The 25,632-nt window shown below is 40.4% G+C and overlaps 1 protein-coding gene across 1 annotated transcript in view; it reads left to right on the plus strand.

Annotated features, from left to right (window-relative positions):
• Window positions 1-7,421: 7,421 nt before the first annotated feature.
• SPTSSB (serine palmitoyltransferase small subunit B) overlaps window positions 7,422-25,632 on the plus strand; it is a 29,686-nt gene continuing 11,475 nt past the window's right edge. The window contains exons 1-2 of the mRNA XM_060639129.3: window positions 7,422-8,356; window positions 18,557-18,652. The gene's annotated coding sequence lies outside the window, so the exon portion shown is untranslated. The remainder of the gene's footprint in view (window positions 8,357-18,556; window positions 18,653-25,632) is intronic.

Below are 25,632 nucleotides of genomic sequence, written 5' to 3' on the forward strand. Positions count from 1 at the left end.
TTCATAGTACATAAAAGTCAGAGAAAGATGTTTTGTTGAAGAAGGGTGACAATTCACTCAGTGGGGAATGGGGCAGTCATGGGGTTGGAGTTCTCCTTTTCTCATTACACAGCTATTAATTACAGCTGAAGAGTCTTACTCCAACTAATTAAGGATAAGTCTGAGAAGATTGATGCTAAATCAAAAGCCTTAAAAAAAAAAAAAGAAGAAGAAGAAGAAGGCAATGAATCTCTTAGCAAAAGACAGGCAAAGTAAGTTTGTTCTGGGCAGAGTTGCAGTTACACGTCAAAACCCAAAGTAAAATAGTTGGATCGTTCAAACATTTTGGCCACTGTGCTGATTAATGGTCAACTTGACTGGGCCATGGGGTGCCCAGAAGTTCATGCAAACATTATTATGAATGTGTCTGTGAGAGTGTTTCCATAGGAAATTATCATTAGAATCTGTAGACTGAACAAACATGATTGCCCTCCCCAATGTGAGTGGGCCTCATGAAATCAGTTGAATACCTACATAGAACAAAAAGGTGAGGTAACTCCTCCTGTCTGACTGCTTGAGCAGGATGTTGGTCTTTTCCTGCCTTAGATTCAAATCAAGAGGTCAACTCTTCTTGAGTCTGGAGACTGTCAGCTTTTGGACTGGAATTTACATCATTTGCTCTCCTGGGTCTCCAGGTTTCCAACTGCAGAGCTTGAGACTTGTCAACCTCCATATGAAAGTGAGCCAAATCCTTATAAACTTTCTCCCTCTCTCCTCCTCTCCCACCCCACTCTCTCTCTCTTCTGTTCTCACTCTCTCTATAATTGGTTGTGTTTCCCTAGAGAACCCTAATACAGTCACTTTAGACCAACATGTATTTCAGACATTGAGAGTTCCATCATTACTATCCTTAACTGATGAATCAATCTCTCTCATAAAACAGGAAATTGTTCTCTTTAAGTTAATTTCTACTTTTGAAATCTGAATTATTTAATTTTTTTTAAATTAACTGCTGTTTTACTAAAAGTCTGTTGAACAGATGAGGAAGTGAAGTGCTCTGTGTTTGGATATGTGATACTGAATTAAAATATGTCTTATGTTGGTCTGTTACATTAAGGTAAGCAAGGAGTTTCCCTGAAAAAGTGGTTCATAGAAAACACAGTTGAGTAAGTCATAGTTGGCACAAAAGGAGAGGAAGGGAAGAAGATAGGGAGGTAGGAGAGAAAAGGAGGGATGGAGGGAAGGAGAGGAGAAGGAGAAACCAATCATATTCCTAAAAGACTAGGTTCAAGCTGTATGTGTTATAAAAGAAAAGATTCTAATAAGTAAAATAGATGTATTAAGCATTTTCTAAGGTCCAGATACTTAGCTAACTGCTTTATATATGTATTATAATCTCATTAAGCTCTCAAAATAATGGTAGGGAACACTTATGAGACATTTACTCGGGGCCAGGCACAATTTTGAGTGCTTTCTGAGTATTAACTTAAGTAATTTAATATGTTTATTATCCTTTTGGCAGATGAGGAAATTGAGGCTTTGAGGGTTAAGTAAGCTGTTTTCATTCACAAGTTACGTGGTCATGTTGGGATTTAAATATGGAGGTCTGGCTCCAATATCTGTTCTCCTAACCAGCACAACATGGCCACCTTCTCTGAGAAAAGTGATATATACAAAGTCATGGGAAGATTGTTTACACTGAGCCAACAGAGTATAGGGCAAAAGACAGGTTTTGAAATCCAACTCTTAAAGTTCTGTCACTTTAGAAGAGGCACAACCTCTCTGATTCTTGCTTTACCATCTATGAAAAGGAAACAAAACCTCCTATCCTGCAGACTTGTGGCAAGACAAAGATGATTTATGGAAACATTGGTGATCATAGTTCAATAAATTATAGTCATTATCATCATTATTATTATCTTTATCATTATTATTATTATTTTGAAGCTTGACAGAGAGCTCAAAAACCCAAGCCATACAACTTTCCTGGTTGGTTGGTTGTTGGTTGGTTGGTTTTCAACCTGAAAGTTCTAATTAATGAAGAAAATAAAATTCTATGTAGATAGAGGGAAACACAAGAATTGATAGTAATGGAGGATAGCAGGTACATCTTTATAATCACATAGCCAGGACGGGAAAAAATGTCTTCATTTAACAGAAAAACAGAATTACCCACTTGTTCTGAGAACACAAGGATAACTATACAATCACTAATGACGTTCCTTATACTAAGCAGACGGAAACTGAGATTGTTCCTTTAATTGATTAATATATTCCAGTAATTTATCCAAGCACCTGGGTTTAACCATGATATGGTTCTGGAAACAGTAGCTGGCTTAGCCAAAAGTGCAGAGTCGGTACAAAGCTGGTTGGTGACTCTATGCAAGCTTCACAAACCTTTAGAATTCTACTAAGTGTTACAAAGAGTTCTACTCTGGGACAGTAAGAGCATTTTATGTCATCATAAAAATAAGTGATGCTAATCTAACACTGTTTTTAAAAAATAAGGGTTAACCTGCACACTGTGAAAGCAAACCAGAAAGAAGTCAATAAAATTTGTCTCAAATTTCTGTTTTTGCATTTATTTATTTATTTATTCTTATTTATTTTTGAGACACAGAAAGAAAGAGTGCATGCAGGGGAGGGACAGAGAGACAGGAGACAGAATCCCAGTGCAGAGCCCTATGTGGGGCTCAATCTCACAACCATGAGATCATGACCTGAACCAAAATCAAGAGTCAGACACTTAAGTGACTGAGCCACCCATGTGCACCCATTTTTTGCTTTTAAATACCCACATCTGTTACTGGGTTTCCTACTTATTCTCCTCCTGATAATAAGATGAATATAAGAGAATAGGGGTTAATAGTTAAAGGGAGATGTTGCTGATGTAGTTAGCTGGAACTTTATTTTTTTTTTTTTGTCTTAATTTCATTGGCTTTCCGTTGTCCTCTTTGTCTTGTCCACATGGTTGTAGATACACATTGGATAGTGTTATGTAAAGACAGTGTTTGAAACTGCTTTAGAATAGATCCTGTAGGAAATCTTTTGTTAAGCTGGTCTTACAGCAGCTCTGGGGGTTTATGTATTGTTCTTCTGGGGTCTCTTTATTGCTAAGAAGTATCCTTTTAAGAAGAAGACTATTATGATACATTTCATATGTTTGTGACAATTAATGGGACAGCCACATTCATTCCTTAATGAAATACTCCTTTTCCAGTTTTTAGAACAAACTACTGACTCTCATTACTAATATGACTTTTATTCTAATATTACAATTGAGAATGTTTAAGGATTAGGATCTTCTGACAATGAAAGACTTCAGCTTAAGCATATACATATCTGTAAACTTGCAATCAGTAAGCTGGAGCAGCGTCGCTCATGCTGCTAGAACATAGCTCCATAGGTACTCAGAAAATGCATTAAATTAAGAAGAAAGTAAAGGAAGGAAGGAGGGGAGGGAGGAAAGCAGGCATGGAGGCAATCCTGCTTTTGACATGCACCTTATAAGAGAGCGGCTGGTTTAGTTTTTAATTCGGGGGGCTCTTTCTAAAGTATTCCAAAGGTTCTCAGTCATGATGCTTGGATTTCTGAATGCAAAAGAGTCATGAAGGAGGTGGCTGAGTCACTGAAAGGAAGGGAAGGAACATACAGTCCCACTAACAAAATAGGAGAAATGTCATAGCACATAAGAGAAGTTCTGAAAGATGAGTATTTAGAGAAAGCAGAATGGAGGAAGGAAGCCAAGAGGAGAAGGGGGGGAGGGAGAGATGGAGAACTATATGAGTACTTTGTAAATGGTGGTTCATTTTATTCTTCAGAAGAACCCTATGAAGCTGGTACTATTCCCACGTCACAGATGAGAAAACTAAAGTACAGAGATACTAGATCATTTGTCTCAGAATATAGTCTGTTGGTAGAAAAGCTGGGATTTGAACCCAGGAGTATTTGGTCCCAAAGTCCATAACCCTTTCCACCATGCCACGGTGGTTAAGTTTGGAAGCATGAGAAAACTCACATTTCAAACTGTTAATTTTGCTCCCCCAGAAGTAAGACCATCCTCAGCAGATGCACACCAGATCTCGCACCTGACAGCTGGCTGTTTTAAGTAAAATCTCACATCAGGTCTTCTCTCCTCCCTGGTATGCTGAACTCCAGATATATTCCAAACAACCTTTCTGGATCAATCAGTACAGCTTTTACCAAGTGATCCCATTCCCTTCCCTGTAATATTTGTCCCCAAACCTCCCAGGTTACCAAAGGGAATATACTCTTTTATTACTTTTAACTTTTATTGCCTCTAAAAGATTTCTACCTCAGCAAACATGGGCTCTTCAGTTATGCAACAGTTGCTTTATGATAATGATGACAAAAGGCCTGGTTCAAAATGTTCAATTGATACAATTATCATTACTTCAGATTCTTCTACTATTATATTCTAACAATTCTTTCTGGTTCTTTAAATTTTATTCCCCTTTCCGTAAGCCGTGGGGTGTCTTAACCATTTCTTATCTCACAATTTGTATTATCAGCATAAAGGGAGAATCCTCTTCGTGGGGAAAGAACATCATTTGAGGATTTTTTTTTAATATCCTCCTTATCTGTGGCTATATTTCATCTTCCCTTCCTAATGTTACTTGTGTCTTTGTTTCTTGATTTTCTCAGTGAATAAGTTTTTCTTTTATTGATCAATTCTCCTGGATTTTTAGTTTTCTATTTCATTAATTTCTGCTCTAATCTTTACTAGTTAACATAATTCTTTTGTAATTTTTTCCTAAGTTTCTTGGTTTGTACATTGTTTTGCAAAAAATACACTTAAGGTTCATGATTTCTGCTTATCTATACTCTCATGACTTTGTTACGTATGATTTTTTTCTTCTTCTGTTTTTAAAGATTTTGTGGGAGCCTGGGTGGCTTAGTCGGTTAAGCGTCCTACTCTTGATTTCAGCTCAGGACATAATCTCACAATTCGTGGGATTGAGCCCCAGGTGAGCTGTGCACCGACAGCACGGAGCCTGCTTGTAATTCTCTCTCTCTTTCTCTGCCCCTCCCCTGCTTGGGCATGTGCAGCTCGCTCTCTCTCTCTCTCTCTCAAAATAAATAAACTTTAAAAAAAGATTTTGTAATCTCATCTGTTCTTCTCTTTAATCTATATTTAAAGTATTTTTAAATGTCTAGTTGTATATCAACGAGGGGGAATTTTTCTTGTTAATTTTATCCTCATTGTGCTTTGATAGATGATGTGATCTGTATGATTTCTGCCTTTTAAAATGTGTTGATTTTGAGGGCACCTGGGTGGCTCAGACGGTGAAGCCTGTGACTTTGACTTGGGTCATGAGCTCACAGTTTGTGGGTTTGAACCCTGCATCTGGCTCTGTGCTGACAGCTCAGAGCCTGGAACCTGCTTTGATTCTGTGACTCCCTCTCTCTCTGCCCCTTCCCTGCTCTTGCTGTCTCTCTCTCTCTCTCTCTCTCTCTCAAAAATAAATAAATATTAAATAATATAAAATGTATTGATTTTTCTTTTTTTTTAATTTTTTTTAATGTTTATTTATTTTTGAGACAAAGACAGAGCATGAGCAGGGAAGGGGCAGAGAGAGAGGGCGACACAGGATGTGAAGCAGGCTCCAGGCTCTGAGCTGTCAGCACAGAGCCCGAAGCGGGGCTTGAACTCACGGACTGTGAGATCATGACCTGAGCCGAAGTCCGACGCTTACCTGACTGAGCCACCCAGGCGCCCCTAAAATGTATTGATTTTTATCTTACAACCTAGTTAAGTTTTGAGAATGTTCTATGTTTAGATAGAAAAAAATATCTTTTTTCCACTTGAAAGTGAAAAGATACACATAAAGGTTTATCTGGGTGTGGTTATATTACACACATGTCATTTAAGATTATTTTTAAATTTTTTTTAACGTTTATTTATTTTTGAGACAGAGAGAGACAGAGCATGAACGGGGGAGGGTCAGAGAGAGAGGGAGACACAGAATCCAAAGCAGGCTCCAGGCTCTGAACCATCAGCCCAGAGCCCCACGCGGGGCTCGAACTCACGGACCGCGAGATCGTGACCTGAGCCGAAGTGGGCCGCTTAACTGACTGAGCCACCCAGGCGCCCCAAGATTATTTTTAATGGTCTGGACGCTTCTGCCAACTGTACCAGTTTCTCCCCAACTGCAGTTGAAGTAATCACAAGGTCTCGTATCCATTTCACAAACCTTTGGCAGGGAGAAGTGAGACCTGTTTCTATGCTTCCACAAAGGTATAATCACATGGGGGGCGGGGGGGGGGGGGGGGATGAGTCAAGATCTAGTAAGAAAACTAGATAATGAATAATGAGACCTAAAAACTAGTGTAAATAGTATTGGCTGTACTGTACAACAGGCTTGGTGACCCTGGACAAGTCACTTTTCAGGTTTTCTCTTTCCTCATTACGCCAATGGTGGAGTCTTACTTGCTCTGCCCAAATTACGAGGTTTGTCAGGAGAAGCAGGGAGGTGAGGAATGCGAACACCACACAGTGATGATGAAATAAAAAATACTAGCAACGGGTGCAAATATTTAGATGCCGTACAGGAGAAGGACAAGGTAACATGTAAAAACGGCCAATACAGGCTCCAAAGAGCTCAGTTCCTCCTAGTGGTTTCCTTCCCCAGGTCCCAGCCACCTCCAGCTTCCTTTGGGGACACACTCCCTCCTGCGTGGAGAAAATCCCGCCCGATAACGTTAAGTCTCCCTCTTCGCGGCACCCGCAGCTTGGAACCTGCTGGAAGTGTGTTGTGAGCTGAGCAGAAACCTGCCAGCAGCTGAAATTCGCGCTCCAGCACAACCAGCCCGGGCCGAGCATGTGCAGTGCCTCCTCAAGCCCTGGGGGCTGACTGGCAGATGTTGCCCAAATGCTCATCAGTCAAAGGAGGCTCTGGGCCCCGGACGCCCCTGGGTCTTGGGCAGATCGTCTCAGGTGCGGAGTTATCAGGGCTGGGAGCCTCTAGGGCCTCGGCGCTCTCGGCAAAGCAGCCGCCACGTTAAATCTAAGCACCTTGCTCTCGGTAGAGAAGGGATCGATGGTGTTCTGGATGCTGGCTCCCAGGGAAGATGCATTTCGCCGGTCCCGCGCCTCCTCGGGAAGATAATTGAGAGCGGAGCGCGAGCGCTGGGCACGCGGGCCCCGGATCCGCGGGAGCCCGCGCCGCGCGTGTCTGCACCGGCGAGCCGCCTCCCAAGCCCTCTTTCCCCAGTTTGCTTTCCTGCCGCAGTCCGGGCCCACATTAATTCTCTTCACTTGTGAGTGAGCACACACAAGTTCCCCGGGCACGATCCTTCCATCTGTTTGCCCGGGGGAGTCCAGTTTTTCAACGATTAACCTCCCAGCCAAGGGGCGGAGGGAAGGTGGCGGGATGGAGGGAGTGGGGCGGGGAGAGGCGTTTTGCACGTTCAAAGGCACCAAAATTAGCTGCCGACGCTAAACGGGTTTACTTTCCTCGGTTTTTGACAAACAAATGCAGTGGGATGCCTGCTCGGCCGACTGCCGCCCCGGCCCCGAGCCCTGGGCTCACTCCTCAGCCTGCTGCCGAGTTTCGCTCCGCAGTCCTGCGCGGCATCCGCCGAGCTTCGCCCCCTTGCCCAGGTCTGCAGATGGATGGATGCTGGGCAGGCTTCCTTCCCCTGGTCGGGTTAACGCCGGCTTAGGCTAAAGCCCCAAAGCTCCCACGTTGGGCCTCCGGTTTATCAGCCCGCCCCCACCACCACTACCAAAGGACGTGCCCCTTTGGTAGTGTCGGGGCTCCCAGCCCAAGCGAGGGGGAGGACACCTCCCTATCCCCTCCTCCCCATCCGCGCGGCGGCTCGGGGTTTTACTGCAGCAGCCGGAGGTGACAGCGACGCCTTAGCCTCCTCCGTTGCTCTCAGAGCCCCGGCTTCCCCTGCATCCGGAAAGCGCCCCCTCCAGAGAGGCTGGTCCCCGGAGAAGTGCTAACGAGCTGCAGAAAACCAAATTTAAAAATGTAGAAGTCGCTGGGCTGCATTCCTCCGAGGACGAGCCTGATCGCCCAGGACTGAGAGTGGCAGCGTGTGGGAAGTTGGGACCGTAGAGCAAGGGGGGAGGGGAGTGGTGCAGCCGGCATTCTCTTCTGGAAGGAATCGCTGGGAGCAGTGCTGTTGGACACAAGTTTGCGTGGGAGTGTTTTCCTTTTGTCAATAATTAATCACCGGAATCAGTCTGGCAGAATTGGAGTTTTAGCAATAGTGCAGAGGGCGGGGCCGAACACCTAACTCCAGGACGCTCCGAGCCACCCGGCGCAGTGGGAAGCTGGCAGCAGCTGGGGAGGAGCCAAAGCCTGGGTGCTCACCTAAGCCGCAGGGAGATACACCCAACCGGGAGGTAAGCATCTTCCAAAATATATGCTTGAACGCTAAAGCAGATTTAGTAAGATAGAATTCCTGCCTTTGCAGGGGAAAAATTAATCCTAGCTTTAATGCAATTTATCAGTTTATTATTTAACTGCATTAAAAAATTAAGGATTGAATGGGTTTTTCCATTTGCCTTGAACTGTGTTAGAAACTAAGGTTTCAACTCAACAGAAGCCAAACTTTATTACTGAAACTTTCCCAGCCAAAAGAAGAGAAAATTACTTCGTTAATTACTTTCAGGATTTATCTTTGTGTAGTTCAGTAACTGTTCAGGGAAATATCATTGGGAGATGCTTGGTTTCATTCTTAAATATTCTAGTTTTATGTTCTTATACAATACTTTTTTTGCCCATAAAGCTACTTTAGGCAGTAATACACACAAGCCAACTGGCCAAAAAGTGATGAATTTCCAATAAGGAATACATTTTAACGTTTTCTCACGATTATTAAGCAATACGTATTCTCTCAAAGATGATGATGTGATTATTTATAACTAACCAGACTTCTAAACCCCAAGAGAAAGGAATAGTCAACTTCACCATGGAGGTGGGGTGTGAGGAATAGGAAGAAAAGGGTTTTAGATATGAGAAGAGTCTCAACTAAAGTGATATTCAACTGGTTGGCGATTAATATATAGGAGTTCAGCCCTTGATTCAATAAAGAATTTGAAGAATTGTTAAATGTAAATCTTAGACCTAAAACTACAAATAAATTCATCAGGGAAATGGGGAAAGTTGTTTTTCGAAAAGACATATAGTGGTGTGGTAGTTCTTTTGAATTAATGAAGAAATGTATGGTCATTTTTGCCTATGAACTTTTCAGATTAATGCATAGAACTAATGAGGTTTTCATAACTTGATTTGCACATTGTAACTATTCCTATGCTTTTAAAAACAGGCATCATTTTGATAAATTTCAATGGCGGTGATGGCCTTCTACACAGATTACTAGAGCAGCAATAAGCTCTCATCTGAAATGCACTATCACCCTCATTGTTCAAATATTTCCATTCAACTATTTAATAGCAATAAATTAAAAATGGTTTGTCAGACCAAATACATTTGGATACAAAGTTAAAAGTCAACCAGTCCTCAACTTCAGTCAGTTTTCTTAATCCACTGTTTATAAACTTGCAAATACTTTTATAAAAACTGCCCTTCATAATTCTGTATCTACTATGTCAGCATAAACTATTTTACCACCAAGTATACAAGGTGAAACATTTTCTCTAAAAAATTATCCAAATGGAACTCAACTTCCAGAATGGTGTGTAAGGAGCTCCATGAACCCACTCCTTAGCAAAACATCAATTGGTAAAGAGTATACATCAGCAACTAGTTAGTCTCTAGAAATTGTCCTGAGGAAATATAACGGATGAAGAAAACTTTATTCAAGACAGTCTACTAAAATTCAGTAAGAGCAGCAAGAGTGTGAGGCATTTGAGCCGCAACCCAGTCCCGGCCCACCTCCAGCTATGGGACCATGTTCCACTCTGGATGGGTGCCGCTGAGAACACAGGACTCCCTCTCAACTTGGATCCTAGTCTAGGGCTATGGTATATCCCTGAGAAAAGCAGGCTGCCGGCATCTTACCACCCCAGCTTTGTGTCGCAAAAGTCCTTTTCTAGACTGGAGCAGGCAAGAGGTCTGAGGCTCTTCCTCCAACTATCCCCGATTCTTAAGGCCTGTGAGGAAAAACTCAACATCTAAAAGACAAATAAGCCATTTGAAAACGGGCAAGGGAATTGAATAGACATTTCTCCAAAGAAGATGTACAAACAGCCAATCAACACACGAAAAAGTGCTTACTATCAGTAGTCATTAGGGAAATGAAGATCAAAAGCATAAGACACCATTTCACACCAACCAAAGTGCCATAATAAGAAACAAACAAAAAAAACCCAGATAACAGTTATTGGAGAGGAGGTAGAGAAATTGGAATCATCATACACTGCTGGTGGGAATGTAAAATGGTGAGCTGCTATGGCAGCTAGTTTGGTAGCTCCTCAAAAAGTTCAATATAGAGTAACCGTATAATCCAGCCCCATTCCACTTTTAGCTGTATATCCAAGAGAATTAGAATGTGTGTCCACATAAGAACGTATACACAAATGTTTGCAGCACCATGACTCAACATAGCCAAAAATGAAAACTATCTAAGTGTTCATTGACTGAAAAATGGATAAAGTATGATACAGAATGGAACAACGGAATATTATCCAGCAATAAAAAGGAATGAAGTACTGATACTTGTTACAGCATGGGTGAACATCGAAAAGATTACGCTAAGTGGAAGAAGACCATATATTGTATGATTCCATCTGTGTTCCATATCCACAATAGGCAATCCTGTAGCCAGAAAGAAAGGGTGGAATTGTAGAAGAATAGAGGACAACTGGGGCGCCTGGGTGGCTCAATTGGTTAAGTGTCCGACTTCGGCTCAGGTCATGATCTCGTGGTTTGTGAGTTCAAGCCCCGCATCAGGCTCTGTGCTGACAGCTTTCTCAGAGCCTGGATGCTGCTCTGGATTCTGTCTCCCTTTCTCTCTGCCCCTCCTCCGCTTACACTCTGTCTCTCTCAAAAATAAATAAACATTAAAAAAATTTTTTTTAAAGAATAGGGGACAACTGCTAAAGGATACAGGTATCTTGTTGGGGTGATGAAAATGGTCTAAAATTGACTGGTGATGTTTATATAACTGTGAGCATACTAAAAACCATTGAATTATATACTTTAAATGGGTGAATTACATGTTAATAAGACTTTTTTAAAAAATAAATTAGCCAAGATATTAAAAGAACAGATGGATTTAGAATTTGGACTTCATGAATCCCCACGTACCAGTAGATGTATAGTTTATATGAGGCTTTCTCCCAAGGACCACACTGAAATATATGACATAATTAAGAGTGGCACAGGTGTTACAGGGCTATGTGATTTGCGTATGTTTGCAAACCCACCAAGCTTTCCTCTGTTTAGAAATAAGTCAAGTGTCATTAAGGCAGGCCTAGAGAAAATTGGCTTGCAAATCCCCTACCTTTTTGGACTCACCAACCTACTCTATTAATTTAAGCCCAATGAAGCCAGTTGTTCCTCCCACTTCTAGATAAATCTAATCCTTTATCAGTTCTTCAGGCCACTTATTGAAAGAGGCCACACTAAGTGAGAGGAGGTTACTAAATCTCAGCCAAAAGTGAACTTTGTTACTTAGATTAGCCCAGTCTCGCTTACACTGGATTGGGCCCGGAAGTAGGAGTCTTGGGAGGAAAGGACGAGCTGGGGCAGCCACTAGGGTCCTCAAAGCACACTGACATGTCACTGCTGGGAAGCATCTCCTGTGATTGGGACAGTCTCAAATACAGGAGAAGCTCTCAAATAATTAATGGACTGCCTGATCTGGTCCTAAGAACCATGGAATTGGATGACAGCGTTTTGTCCAGAAATAAGAATATAAAATTGGTGAGTCTGAGTTTCGTCTGGCTGGTAAGCAGCACCTCAACTTGCTGCTAGAAACAGTTATAAGTACACTCAGACAAACCATGCCCTTACCCTTAGCTGTAGGGACTCAAGTAAGTCTGCTTGCTTCAGGAAAACTCAAGATTTTCCATTCTCATCAGCACAGACTGATCCTTCCATGTATGTTTATTTTTTTTAACTTTCTTAAGTGTTTATTTATTTGAGAGAGAGAGAGTGCGCATGCACATGCACAGAAGACTGGCAGAGAGAGAAGGAAACAGAGAATCCCAAGTAGGCTTCGCCCTGTCAGTGCACAGCCTGACACAGGGCTCGATCTCATGAAACATGAGATCATGACCTGAGCTGAAATCAAAAGTCAGACGCTTAACCACATGAGCCATCCAGGCGCCCCATGCCATGTATGTTTAGAAAAGCATATCATGCTGATAAAAATGGGTTCTATGTGACTTTTGACCATCAAAGTTTTGTAGAGGTCCTTTTGTCATATTTTAGCCAATTAGAATTTTTAAAAAAAATTTTTTTAATGTTTATTTGCTTCTGAGAAACAGAGAGAGACAGAGCATGCGCAGGGGAGGAGGAGAGAGAGAGAGGGAGACACAGAATCCAAAGCAGGCTCCAGGCTCTGAGCTGTCAGCACAGAGCCCAACACAGGGCTCAAACTCACGAACCATGAGATCATGACCTGAGCCGAAGTCAGATGCTTAACTGACTGAGCCACCCAGGCACCCTGCCAATTAGAAGATTTATATAAAATAATTGTAACTGTAAATGTCCAACCAGTTGTCTATAAATTAAATATATGTAAAAAAAACCCTTGATCACAGTTATTATTTATTAATATTACTTTGATCAGGATTAATAATTCATTTATCCAACAGATATTTATCGTGCACCTATCCTGTGCCAGAACAACTCTAGGCCCTGAATGAGTAATAAACTAAGCTCCCTTGAGGAGCTTAAATTCTAGAGGGGACATCAGCCATTTAAAGAATTATTTTAAAATAATAATTATTATAATAAGTGAATTTTATAGCATATGAGCAGAGAAAAGGGCTCTGGAGAAAAATTAACCAGGGAAGGGAATGAGGTGCAGTTTTAAACTGTGGCATCAAGCTAGGAAGTAAAATTATATAGTTAGATAACGTACAGATTGTGTACAAACTTGGCCACATGTCTCTGAGATAGACCATGAAGATTCCCCCTGGGAGTCTTGGTTTCCCCTTCCCATCAGCATTATTTTGCTACCTTAGATTTGCTGCTGTTTCAGTAAGGAAAATATTAGCCTCAACAAATTCCAAGCAGGTACAAGGAAGACATAGCTAATACCTGCTCTAAAGAACTATAACCTAAATAAAACACTGCCTTATGATAACAAAAATTCTCGTTGAAGGAAATCATTAGCCTGGGCTTTCGGTTTTCTTTTGCCTTTCTCTTTTGCTTTGCCCTGGATTCTTGTAGTCTGCCAGAGGACTGTGTGGTAAATAATTAAGAACTGCTCTCCCAAAGTTAACATCTTTTTGAAGAGTGAGAGGGTAGGGGAGAGGTTGAGGGGAAGAAAATTTTCAGGCCAACTTGGAGAGGTGAAAGGAGAACAGATCTTTCAAAATTAGAGAACAGAGCATGGAATCCCACAGATCACTTGATAAAAGGTGGGGGAAAGCAACCAGAGTGTCCACTTAGCTGGACTGTCCCAGAATCTCTACTCAAGTCACCTGTTTTAAAAGATACCTGAGGACACATTGTTCAGTAAAATACAATGGGTGTGGCAGCTTTCCTGGAATAGAGCTTTTAGAAAATGGCTTAAAAGAGAGCAGGGACTTGATTTTTTTAAGTCAAAAAAAGAGCATTTATTTCAGGCTTAGAGGAGAAGAATTTAAGCATGTTCAGAGTCAAGTTAGAAATAAGTCAAAAGAATCCCTCCCTGTTGGGGCGCATGGGTGGTTCAGTTGGTTGAATGGCCAACTCTTGATTTCAGCTCAGGTCATGATCCCCGGGTCTCAAGCCCCGAGTCGGGCTCCTTGCTGACTATGGAGCCTGCTTAATTCCCTCTCCCTCTGCCCCTCTTCCTCACTTGCACGCTCTCTCTCTGTAGAAAGTGGCCAGAGGAGAGTGACCGTGTCAGTCTTATTCATAGTTTATATCTCCAGCATACTCTTGATGAATAGTTGATTGGATGGATGGATATGTAGATTAATGATCTGCCAGGTTAAGATCAAAGGTGTTTGCACAAAGAGACAGTATAGCAAGAGTGGTTAAGAGTTGTGTACTCTACATTAGTTGTGAGACGTTGCACCAGCTTTTAAATTTCCCAGTGTCTCAGTTTCCTCATTTGTGAAACAGTTATAGAAATAGTGCCTCCATTATAGTGTTATTAGGCGAACTACATAAGGCAATACATATAAAGTGGTTAGCAAAGTTCTGGGACATAAGTTGTTCAATAAATACTCCCTGCGATTGTTACCAAAATAGAATGGTAGTTTCCTGGGTGACAGTTTGCTATTTAAACATTGCATCCCTACCTTTTCAGCTCCATTAGAAGATCAAAGGTTGTCAAGTAGGAATTCCAAGCTAATGTGATCATTTTGAGTTCAAGATCTCTGAAAAGATTCAAAAGTGAATTTGGGAATTAATAGAAGTAGAATATTGAACAAATAAATTAAAAGGACTAGCAAAAGAAAGAAGGAAACAAGCTCAAAATGTTACTTCCATGGCAATTTTTCTGGAGCAATAATAACTCTACTGTCCTCACACCCAGACCTCTTCTTTAGGTGACCAAAGTGCCAGCTCATCCCTGTTCTGCAACATGCTTGTGCCTCATAGAATGTCATGCCCCACAGGCATCAATAAATGTTTGCTCATGCAGAAGAAAGAAAAGTGAAAACAAAATTTGAAGTTGAGTCTTATCTAAACCTAGAGAGTGTGGGGTACCTGGGTGGCTCAATTGGTTAAGCATCTGTCTTCGGCTTAGATCATGATCTCACAGTTCGTGGGTTCAAGCCCCGCATCAGGTTCTGTGCTGATAGCTCAGAGCGTGGAGCCTGCTTCTGATTCTGCATCTCCCTCTCACTCCGCCCCTCCCCAGCTTGTGCTCACTCATGCTCTCTATCAGAAATAATAAATGAATAACTTTTAAAAAATAAATAAATAAACCTAAAGAGTGTTATAGTATCTTTTTCATTTCTTTTGAAAATCGAATAATCCGTTTTTTGTGTGAGATCTTTAGTCAGAATTATCATAGTATCTCCTCATAGACAGTTCCCTCTTACCTTCTAACTGAGGCCAAAGGCCGGCCTATGACCAACCTATGGAAACCCAGCGTCTTTACTGCCTCCTTCTACTTCTGTCAGAGAGAATTCACACTGTCTCTTTCCTAACCATGGAGGAATGTCATGTTTTTCATCTTCTGTTAAGAATAGTAAACTGCTTGCCCCTTACTAACCCATCAACTGGGGAGTCGTTTTTAAGTAAAATAAGCTTAGAATTGCTTTATTGATGGGAAAAAATAGGCATAGAAAGAATACATAACTGACCCAAATACTTCAGTTACCAACTCTTTATTCCTCGAGGTTGCAGATACTTTACTCCACAAGGGAGATCTTGGTCCTTAAATTTTTAATAAGATATTTTATTGACTAAAATTTTAAACAAAGAAAATAAATCAATCAGGTTGCCCTAGTTCTGGTTTCGAAGGGCAGGAAAATCAGGTTATAATTTAGGACAAAGGAGTTGTTCCACAGGTTTCCTCCATTTAGGAGAAAACAAACATTGATGCAAACACAAAAGAGGTGATATGGTACCCCTGTGAACTTCCAGAGTGAAGTCTTTCTCCTAGACTCATGGGAGTCACCATTTGACCCACTTAGCTCGTATGTCTCTGAAGGGTCCAGTAGAGTCACTTGAAAGGAATCTCTTCGGATTGGAAATAAGATGCATGTAGAAAATAAGAGGAACAGGTAATAAATGTGATTAAAGTTATTCTCTCTGAGCCCTTACTCTCTGAGCTCCCCGAAGCATCCTTTACCAATGTTGTGTTTGCTGTATCACCTTCACAGCAACGCAGAGATAATCATTTTTGTGCTACTGACAACCTAACCAATGTTCCCAGAGGTTAAACAACATTCTGAATATCGCACAGTAGCAAACTCCAGTTTGCCAATTTCAAAACCCACACTTTTGTTATGGCAAAAAAACAATTTAATGAAGCAAATCATTCTCTAGTGGGATATTGAATTGTGTTGTAGAAATAAGATCTTAGATTTGATGAAATCTTAGTAATTTCTTCTTAAAACCTTCCTGCTGATTGGTAACAACCCTCAGAAGGTGTGGTTCAGTCTCTGCTTGAACAGTTTCCCTAATGGAAATCTCACTCCTTCAACCAGGCAATCGTTTCCCCTTTAGATAGCTCTTATTGTTTAAAGTTTTTCCTGAGATTCACCTCTGAAAACAATAAAACAATTCCAAACCTTCACCTCCATGATAGCCTGTAACACATTTAAAACACAAGTTTCTCTCTCTTCAAATCTTCTCTCAATGTTGCCCTTGAAAACCTTCCAGACGTTCTCTATCTAACTTTCTTTGGCTGTGCTCAACCTGCCGCAGTAACCACTCATACCAGCTGGAAAAAAGATGCTAATCAAAGCAAAGAGTTGCAGCCCCCTCTTGTCACCCACGGCACAGTACTTCTGTAGATACAGAAGAATATTGGCACTGCAGTCTGAATGTATCCCCCCAAAATCCATGTTGAATCGGAACCCCCAAAGTGATTAGGAGGTAGGGGCCCTTCAGAGGTGCTTAGGTCATAAGAATGGAGCCCCCTCATGAATGGGATTAGTGATCATATAAAAGAGGCTCCAGAGAGATCTCTTGCCCCTTCCACCATGTAAGGACATGTTAGAAAGTGCCAGCTATGAGCCGGGAAGAGGGCCTTCACCAGAAAGACAGTGATGCTGGCACCTTGATCTTGGACTTAGTCTCCAGAACTATAAGAAATAAATCACTATTGTTTATAAGCTACCCAGATTGTGGCATTCTATAAAAGCCCAAATGGACTGAGACAATTAGATCACTTTTATTTGCCAACCTTTCCACAACACTAATGGCTCATAATGAACTTGAAGTCAATTTAAATTCTTTAGTGTTTTTTACTTGAACTGATCATAGGCCACATTTCCCTCCATCTTACCCTTGGACAATTAACTATTTTTTCAGCGTTTTTTTTTTTTAAGTTTATTTATTTATTTTGAGAGCAAGAACTCCTGTACATGAGTAGGGGGAGGCGGCAGAGAGAGAAGAGAGAGAGAATCCCCAGCAGGCTCTGAACTGTCAGCATGGAGACTGACATGGGGCTTGATCCCACGAACTGTGAGATCATGATCTGAGCTGAAAGCAAGAATCAGACGCTTAACTGACTGAGCCACCCAGGTACCCCCAACTGACTTTTCGAACTGAAGAACACGACTTTATATTTCCCCCAAAGTTTGACCATACTTGGAACTCTGTAATCTGCTGTATTCTACAACTCCGCCCCATAACTTGGACTTATCTGCAAATTGTCTTTTTCTTCCTTTCTTTCTCTCTCTCTCTTTCTTTTGCTTTCTTGCTTTCATGTCTATTTATTTTGGGGAGACAGACAGAGCATGAGTGGGGGAGGGGGAGAGAGAGAGAGAGAGAGAGAGAGACAGAATCCCAAGCAGGCTCCAGGCTCTAAGCTGTCAGCATAGAGCCCAACACAGGGCTTGAATCCCAAATTTATGTTACTTTACCAATTATGAAGCTCTTTCACAAACATTTCATATGATTCTTACAACTACCCTGTAAATGAGATACTTTTGTCATCCTATATGTGAGGACAAAGATTCAGAAAGACTGACTTGCCAAATGTGACACAGCTAATAAATAAGAAATTAAGAAACAAGCCTTCGGCCTTCTGACTCTGTTTCCAGTGACTTTTCAAAACCTGATTTTAAATACAATAATTAACTTCACCTCTTTCCTTTTTCTACAACCTCCCTGCCCCCCACATGGATATCAACAGAGACTAATTAAAATCAAAAAACATTCTCTACAAACAAAATCTCGCTCAGAAACCCACTACGTAAAGCAGATTACAAGCTGGTTGCTCTGCTAGAAGAGAGGTATAAGCCTCTTAGCCTCTAACTCTGTCCCAGTTGGGACCTCCCCTAAACCCTGCTATGGATGGTAATGTGGCACCTTATAGTCCTCCAAGTACATTCAGATGTCACTAGCCAATGGCATGTTCTCAAACTGTAACCTTCTCTAAGAATAATTTTTAAAGTAAGGCTAACTTTTCATGCCTTATTTTTATAATACAATCTAGAATTTTGTGGGAAATCGTTTAGCAGGATGGAACAGAATTGTTTTGACATGGAACAGAATTGTCTTATTTATTTATTTTTAGATTTTTTTCATTTTTTTAAATTTATTTTAAAGAGAGAGAGAGCATGCGCATGTGGAGGAGAGGGGCAGAGGGAGGCAGAGAGAAAATCTCAAGCAGGCTCCATGCTCAGCGCAGAGCCTTTCGCAGGGCTTGACCCCGTGACTCTGGGATCATGAACTGAGCCAAAATTAAGAGTTGGACACACAACTAACTGAGCCACCCAGGCACACCAACATGGAACAGAATTGTTTTAAAGTTTGAAGGCAACTTTGGGTTAATTCCCATCTTTATTTCACAGATGAAGAAACAGCAACCCAGAGAAGAGAAGTAACCCACACAGGATCATTCCATAGAGGCACAAGGGCAAGAACCCAATCTGGACCCTCCCTGGCAGGTAAATTCTTCCAATTAGAGCATGGAATCGCCCTTTTAGAAATCTGACCCTTTTGAAACAATATGACATCTTTAATAACATGGAGCTTCTGGTTCTCACATAAGCAACCAACAAACATTTATTATACACTTGATATTACAATGGCATTTAAGATAATATAAAGGAATAAAATGTGGCAATTAGCTTTAGTAATGAGGCCTTGAAGCAGCCGTTCTCAGTTTACAGACATCAAGGCCCCTTTGAAGTGTAGGTAGAAAATGTTTATGCAAAATTTGCAAACATTTTAAGGGGTTTATAGATGCACCCCACCACCGAGTGCTTAACCTCCAGGTGAGGAACCTCTCGCCAGCTCAGTACAAGTGCCAGGGTCAGGACTGTATAGCTCCAACTACTTTCTTATTTATGGGTCTGCTGGTTAAAGGCTGCTTCTGTTTCAGTATCCTTCATCTTTTATTTAAATGGAGCCGCATCCTATCCTGAAGACCTTTGATACAAGAGAGGAGTAAATGTCTTAGTATCTAATTAACTAGATGGGACAAATTGAGAAATATAAAATGAAAACATTTTCTTTCCAAAATGTTAACTGTGAAAGTGAGGATGATCCATGCTTATAATGGGACATTCATTTCCCTTCTGTTTCTTTAATTTTTAAGAAAGTAAGAAAAGAAAAGAAAAATAAACCTAGATTTCGACTAGTTGCCTGGCCACTTTTATGAAATCTATGGTAAACGGGAAAAAGAGTAGGGGTGGGGACAAAAAGAAATAGATTTATCTTCTAAATTGATTGTTTCTTAATCCTTCCCTTTGCCATAATGTTTTCAGAGATTGATGATCCTGAAATGGTTGGCCACAATTTCTTCATTTCAAAATAATTTGGGAAGTTCCAATATTACCTTAAAGTTATTGATAATGAGGCCTGATTTTAAAATTCAAAAAACACTCCTTGGACATTAGCATGTGCAGAGCATTGTCACAGGAAGCAAGTGCAGTGTGACAGAAAGACCACTTTTGAGTGAGAGAATCCTAGGACTGAATCCCACTGTCATTTCCTCCTTGGCTTTAGACAATGAGCAAGGTACAAAAAGATAACGAACTTCAGTTTTCTTTTTTTTTTCTTTTTTTTTTTTTAACGTTTATTTATTTTTGAGAGACAGAGAGAGACAGAGAACAAGCACGGGAGGAACAGAGAGAGAGGGAGACACAGAATCTGAAGCAGGCTCCAGGCTCTGAGCTGTCAGTACAGAGCCTGACGCGGGGCTCAAACCCATGAACCGTGACATCATGACCTGACCCGAAGTCAGTTGCTTAACCTGAGCCACCCAGGCACCCCTCAATTTTTGTATCTTTAAAATGAGGTGATATATTTTTTAATCTCCTTTTGACAGCCACACCAGAACTGAATAAATGTACTAGAGAAGAATCTCTCTAAAAGTGGCCTCTAATGTGATAACTGATAAAGTTCAGATGATTTGTCTTACAGATGAGCTCATTCTCTTTTAATCTATGCCTGGTGTCCATAGCTAAGGCTATGATTAGTAGGATTAGTATAGTGTATAGTGTGTAGAATATAGTGTGTAGTCTAGTGTGTAGTAATCATAACAGTTAATGTTCATTTAGCCCTTCTTATGTATTATTCTAATACCTTACACGTTTTCATCTTGCCAGAAATTTTATGATGTTCTATTATGATTTCTAATTTCCAGTTGAGGAAACTGAGTTGGAGTGGGTAACTTAGCCAGGATCAAAGCCAGACATGATCCAGAGCCAGAGCTCCATTCTCACCACACTGCCTCTCAGTGAGATTCTCACCCAGCTCCCCGTGTGGTCACTGTGAGACTTTTGCCCTCAGTTTCTTCATCCTTCATCACTTAAGTTAAGCAGCTAGCCAGTGCCTGCTGCAGTGGTGCCTAATAAATGTTTCTGTTCCCTGAAGAGAGTTCCACATTATAAAATTCCAGGGTTTTTAAAGAGCTCTTAATTTGTTTCCCAGGGCTGTGGTAACAAAGTACTACAACGTTGGTGGCTTAAAATAAGAGAAATGTATTCTCTGATAGCTCTGGAGGCTAGGAGTCTGAAATCAATGTGTCAGCAGAGCCACACTCCCTCCAACGGCTTTAGGGAACATTTTTCCTCTGTACCTCCCTTGCTGGAATTTTAGCTACAAAGACCCTTTTCCCAAATAAGGTCACATTCACAAGTTCCAAGATGTGGACGTATGTTTTTGGGGATCCACCACTCTTAGGGGATTCCCTCTGGTATTCTTGACCAACAAGCCCTCATTTATCCAAAGAGGGAAAAGAACATTTCATCTCACCCAGTTTAGGTGTATAGTTAAATTGGTTATAAAATCTGCCAGTTGAAAATATTTTTCTTAATGTACCCACTTGCCGCTAACCTTCTCACATTTACTTGAACATCAGCAAAGTTCTTAGGAAACGAATAAGCGTTACCCATTTAAAAGAACAAGCGTGGAGCTCAGCGCTTCTCCGCTTTTCACTAGAATCACACAAGGCATCCGTGCACCTGGAGAATAAAGCCAGCAATAATATGTCCACATACTAGGAGAATGAGAAATCCGCTTGGCTCAATTGTCAACGAGAATTTTTTCTTTTAGTATGTCATTTAAATAACTCAATTCTAAGTACAAGATCATAAGATCTAATTAGTGTAATTTAATTTACTAAAAGCAACAACATTTTCTGACATAACTCTATAAACACCTGCCTTTCCTTTCTCCCCTTCTCATTTTACCCCTCCAATTCCTATCCCAGAAACTAGCTGACCTAGAATCCCAACCAACTCAGTAGGGAAATGCCCCTGGATCTGGGGGTTGGCAGAGAAGATACCTCAACAATGCTATGTCAATCTCCATGACGCTTGGAGTCAGCCTGGCTTTCCACTCATTTGCCTAAAAGCAGTGATAACTGAGACACGGAAGTAGCTCAGTTGAGGGCAGTGAAAAGGCAGCAGACCATATTACTACTGTCACAAAAATTACACCTTTGGAAATTCAGTGTTAGTGGTCACCAAAATAAGAAAAATACCGAACTCATCACCAGGAGCATTCCAGACAGTATGATAAGAAGTAAAAAATAAGCCAGAAGAATGAGAAGGAGGAGGGAGCAGAGGAGGAAGAACAGAAAAATAAACAAAAACAAAGTTTTATGAGCAAATATTCAGTATTATCAAAAAAAATAAATAAATTTGCAAAGAAAACTACAGTTAGGAAACACTGTCGAAGTATCTTGGTTGCCCAGCTGCCTATGCAAACAGATTTCCTTTGACAGAACTCTGGGAACAAGTGCTCAGCAGGTATGATTTTGACACATCAGTGTTGCAGTAACTCACCTTCTTCGGCCTCAAATTGTTCCTTGGAAATAAGCTTTCTGTTTCTGATGACATATCAATTATAATGAGGATAGGTGGGGATGGATAAAGGCTTCATGGTCAGACTTCTAGCTCCTAAGAAAACAGGGTCCTTTGAAACAAACAGTAAGCAAGTAGTTCCTTTACCAAATTGTGGGTTTTATGGCTAAGAGCTGGGGAAGAAAAGAGAAAGGCAGAACTGTTATGATGTGCATGGAACACAGTTGCCTAGAAAGGGGTTTATAATGATAGTAGAAAAGTTTCAATCAAACAATTTAACCACTTTTCCACTCTTACTCCTTTGTAAGTGCTCATTGTCAAAAACGAATCAGCATATCATAATTACAGTTCCTACAAGTACTATATTCTGTATATTGTATGCCAAATTTCACTGATACCAAGAATACACCTAAATATGTCAATCCTCCTCTCAGAAGCTTCTTTGTAGTTTGGCAGTTCCCAATTTTCCTCTTATACCCTGCAAGTCAAGAAAAAGGGAACCCCGTTGGGACCTTGCAATTATTATTTGAAGACATCTGGGGTTATTCATTTACTCAGCTTTGGATAGTACATCTGTGTGATTTTGCTCAACTAGTCATGCCCCACTATGAATTGAGAACCTCAATGACTTTTAATGACAAAAACCATATATTGTTCAGACTGTTTCCAAGTGTATTTTTAAATTTCAGTTCTCCATAATGTTTAGAGTTATTCATTGACATTTAAAATTTTTTTAAGTTTATTTTTGGTGGGGGAGAGGCAGAGAGAGAGAGGGAGAGAAAGAATCCTAAGCATGCTCCACACTGTCAGTACAGACCCTGACACAGGGCTCAAGCTCATGAACCATGAGATCATGACCTGAGCCAAAACCAAGAGTCAGAAACTCAACAGAATGAGCCATCCAGGTGCCCCTGACATTTAAAATTAATTGCAATAAGATACACTACATGTAACATAAAATTTTACTATCTTAACTATTTTTAAATGTACAGCTCAGTAGTGTTAGGTATATTTGCATTGCCGTGCAACCAGTTTCTGAAATGTTTTCATCTTGCAAAACTGAACATAACCATGCCCATTGAACAACTCTCAGTTTCCCCCTTCCTCTAGCCCCTGGTAAGACCACCATTCTACTTTGTTTCTAGGAGTTTGACTACTTTAGATATCTCCTACAAGAGAAATTATACATTTGTCTTGCTGTGACTGGCTTATTTCACTTGGCATAATGTCCTCAAGTTTCATCCATGTGGTAGCATGTGCCAGAATTTCCTATTTTTTAGGGATGAATAATATTCCATTATATGTATATACTGCATTTTATTCATCCATTAATCTGCCAGTGGACATTTGAGTTGCTTCTACCTTTTGGCTCTTACGAATAATATGGGTGTACATTTAATGACTTAATTATTTTTAATGACTTTAAGGCCACTGTTTGTGTGGCAACTCTGTTTACTTTTTACCTCTGAAAACAACTTGGCAGACCTTGGGAATAGTATCTTCAGAAGGAAAGGGCCACCCAGAAGCTATAGTCTTTCCTCTTTCCTTCTTTATAGGATAACAGGGTTTCTTCTTTCTTTAATAAAATAGTAATACAGAGGTTCATCTTAAGAAATGACATTATAGTTAAAAGCTTGGCTTAGAAGCCCTACTCTCCACTCCAGTATTGGCAGAAATAAATAGGCATACTTGCTCTTTTTCTTTTTGTTATTATTTATTTTTTAATGTTTATTTATTTTTGAGAGGGGAGGGGAGGGAGAGAGAGAGGGAGAGAAAGAGAATCCCAGGCAGACTCCATGCTGTCAGTGCAGAGCCCAACATGGGGCTCGATCCCATGAACCATGAGATCATGACCTGAGCCAAAACCAAGAGTCAGACATTTAACCGATTAACCCACCCGGGTGCCCCACTTGCTCTTTTTCTATATGAGTAAATGAAAGGACAACAGGAATAAGACAAGATATATCATCTCCCCTAGTGCAAATTTCTCTTCTTATTGATCTACTCAACATTAATGTACTTCCTGCTCTTTTTTAGTTTTGAAATATTTATCTTCTTTTTGGTAGCTACCCAACATAGAGACTGGTTTAGTATGAATAGTTTATTTCTTAAATTATTTTGAAATTTTCTGTTAAAGTCAAATTCCAAATTTTCTTTCCCAGGCAGATGTCCTTAATTCACAAATCCCTCTGGAATCTGTCAGCAAATGCCAAACAACAAGGATTACTTTGAAATTACAGTTACTCAATACATGCCATGCTGCCCAGTGGTCTCAGGTCTCAGTTGAGAGTTGGACTGGAAACACATGTTTTCTATTGTTCTGCTTTTATTTAGTGTCAGTTAAATTTGGAGGTAATAAAGTTGGTCCAGATAGCCACAAAAACACTCTGCTTTCCTGTATGATTCAAACCAACACTGTACCAACAACAACTTGGCTAAACTGCTAGTGAGACTTTTTCCTTCTAGTACTATTTCAGTAACTCACTTCTAAGAACGAGAGTAGAAGGCTTAGAGTAACTTTTGCCCAAAGCGGTAACATCCTTTGACTTATAATTGTTTGTTCCTTCCTCTCTGAGGAATCTAGAGAATTGTTCAAATCCATCACTTCTGGTCTGACTTCCAATATTAACCCTGGTATCAGCGTGAAGAATTGGTTGCCAAAGGACGGCTGGAGCATATTCTAAGATGGAAGGGAAATTCACATGAAAATGTTAAGCAAGGATGGAACTTTCTATGAGGTGCAGAAAACATTGGCATCATCCACAGAAAACTTAGAGCAAGATATCTGGAAAAGTGAGAAGCCAATAAACTGCTATTATGCCTGATTCTTACATAGACATGATAGGAGGTTTTGCCATTAATCATAGGAACTTTGTGTCTTTGTGAATCAAATCATGTTCATATAAAGAAGCAGCTGTTGATTAGGTCCCCAAGACAAAAACTATTACTTAAGGTTGGGCAGGGCACAGCCCACACAGTGGTATGTGGTAACCCTGCCCAAGATATTTGAAAATGTGCTTGGAGATTGCGGTGCCTTTCAAGCAGTGGTTTGTGGTCATCGCTATATATGTGTGTTGTTTTATTTTTTATTTTTTCAAAAACATTACTAGGCAATCCAACTAGCAAACACAAATAAGGGTTGAGGTTTTCTTTTCCCTATAAAATATACAAAGCACTCCGTTATAGACAACCGTTATTTCACAAAGACTCTTTGACTTTATAACAAGAAAATCTTGCAAATAGTTTAAAGCAGTACCAATTCATAAGACACAACAACAAATACTACTATGACTATGACTTCTAAAGAGCTCACAACCTATCCCTACATTCTTTACATCAGTGAGACAGACTTAGAGACAATTATGAATTATCTTTATTTTACACAGAGAAGCTGTGACCCAGAAGATTTTGGAACTTGTTCAAGGACACAAAGTAAAATGAATGAATTAATGAATGAATGATGACAAAACAGTAAAGCTGAAACAGAATTCAGGTCTTCAGATGTTCTCTCATCCTGTGATTTTTTTCTATTAGAACAATTTTTCTACCTACCAATCTTAAATTATTACTCACCTAGAGTAAGCACTTGTAAAAGCCATTTTAATGGGCTTTAA

The sequence above is a fragment of the Panthera onca genome, chromosome C2 (genome assembly GCF_046562875.1).
Source record: "Panthera onca isolate mPanOnc1 chromosome C2, mPanOnc1 haplotype 2, whole genome shotgun sequence".
Taxonomy (NCBI): Eukaryota; Metazoa; Chordata; class Mammalia; order Carnivora; family Felidae; genus Panthera; species Panthera onca.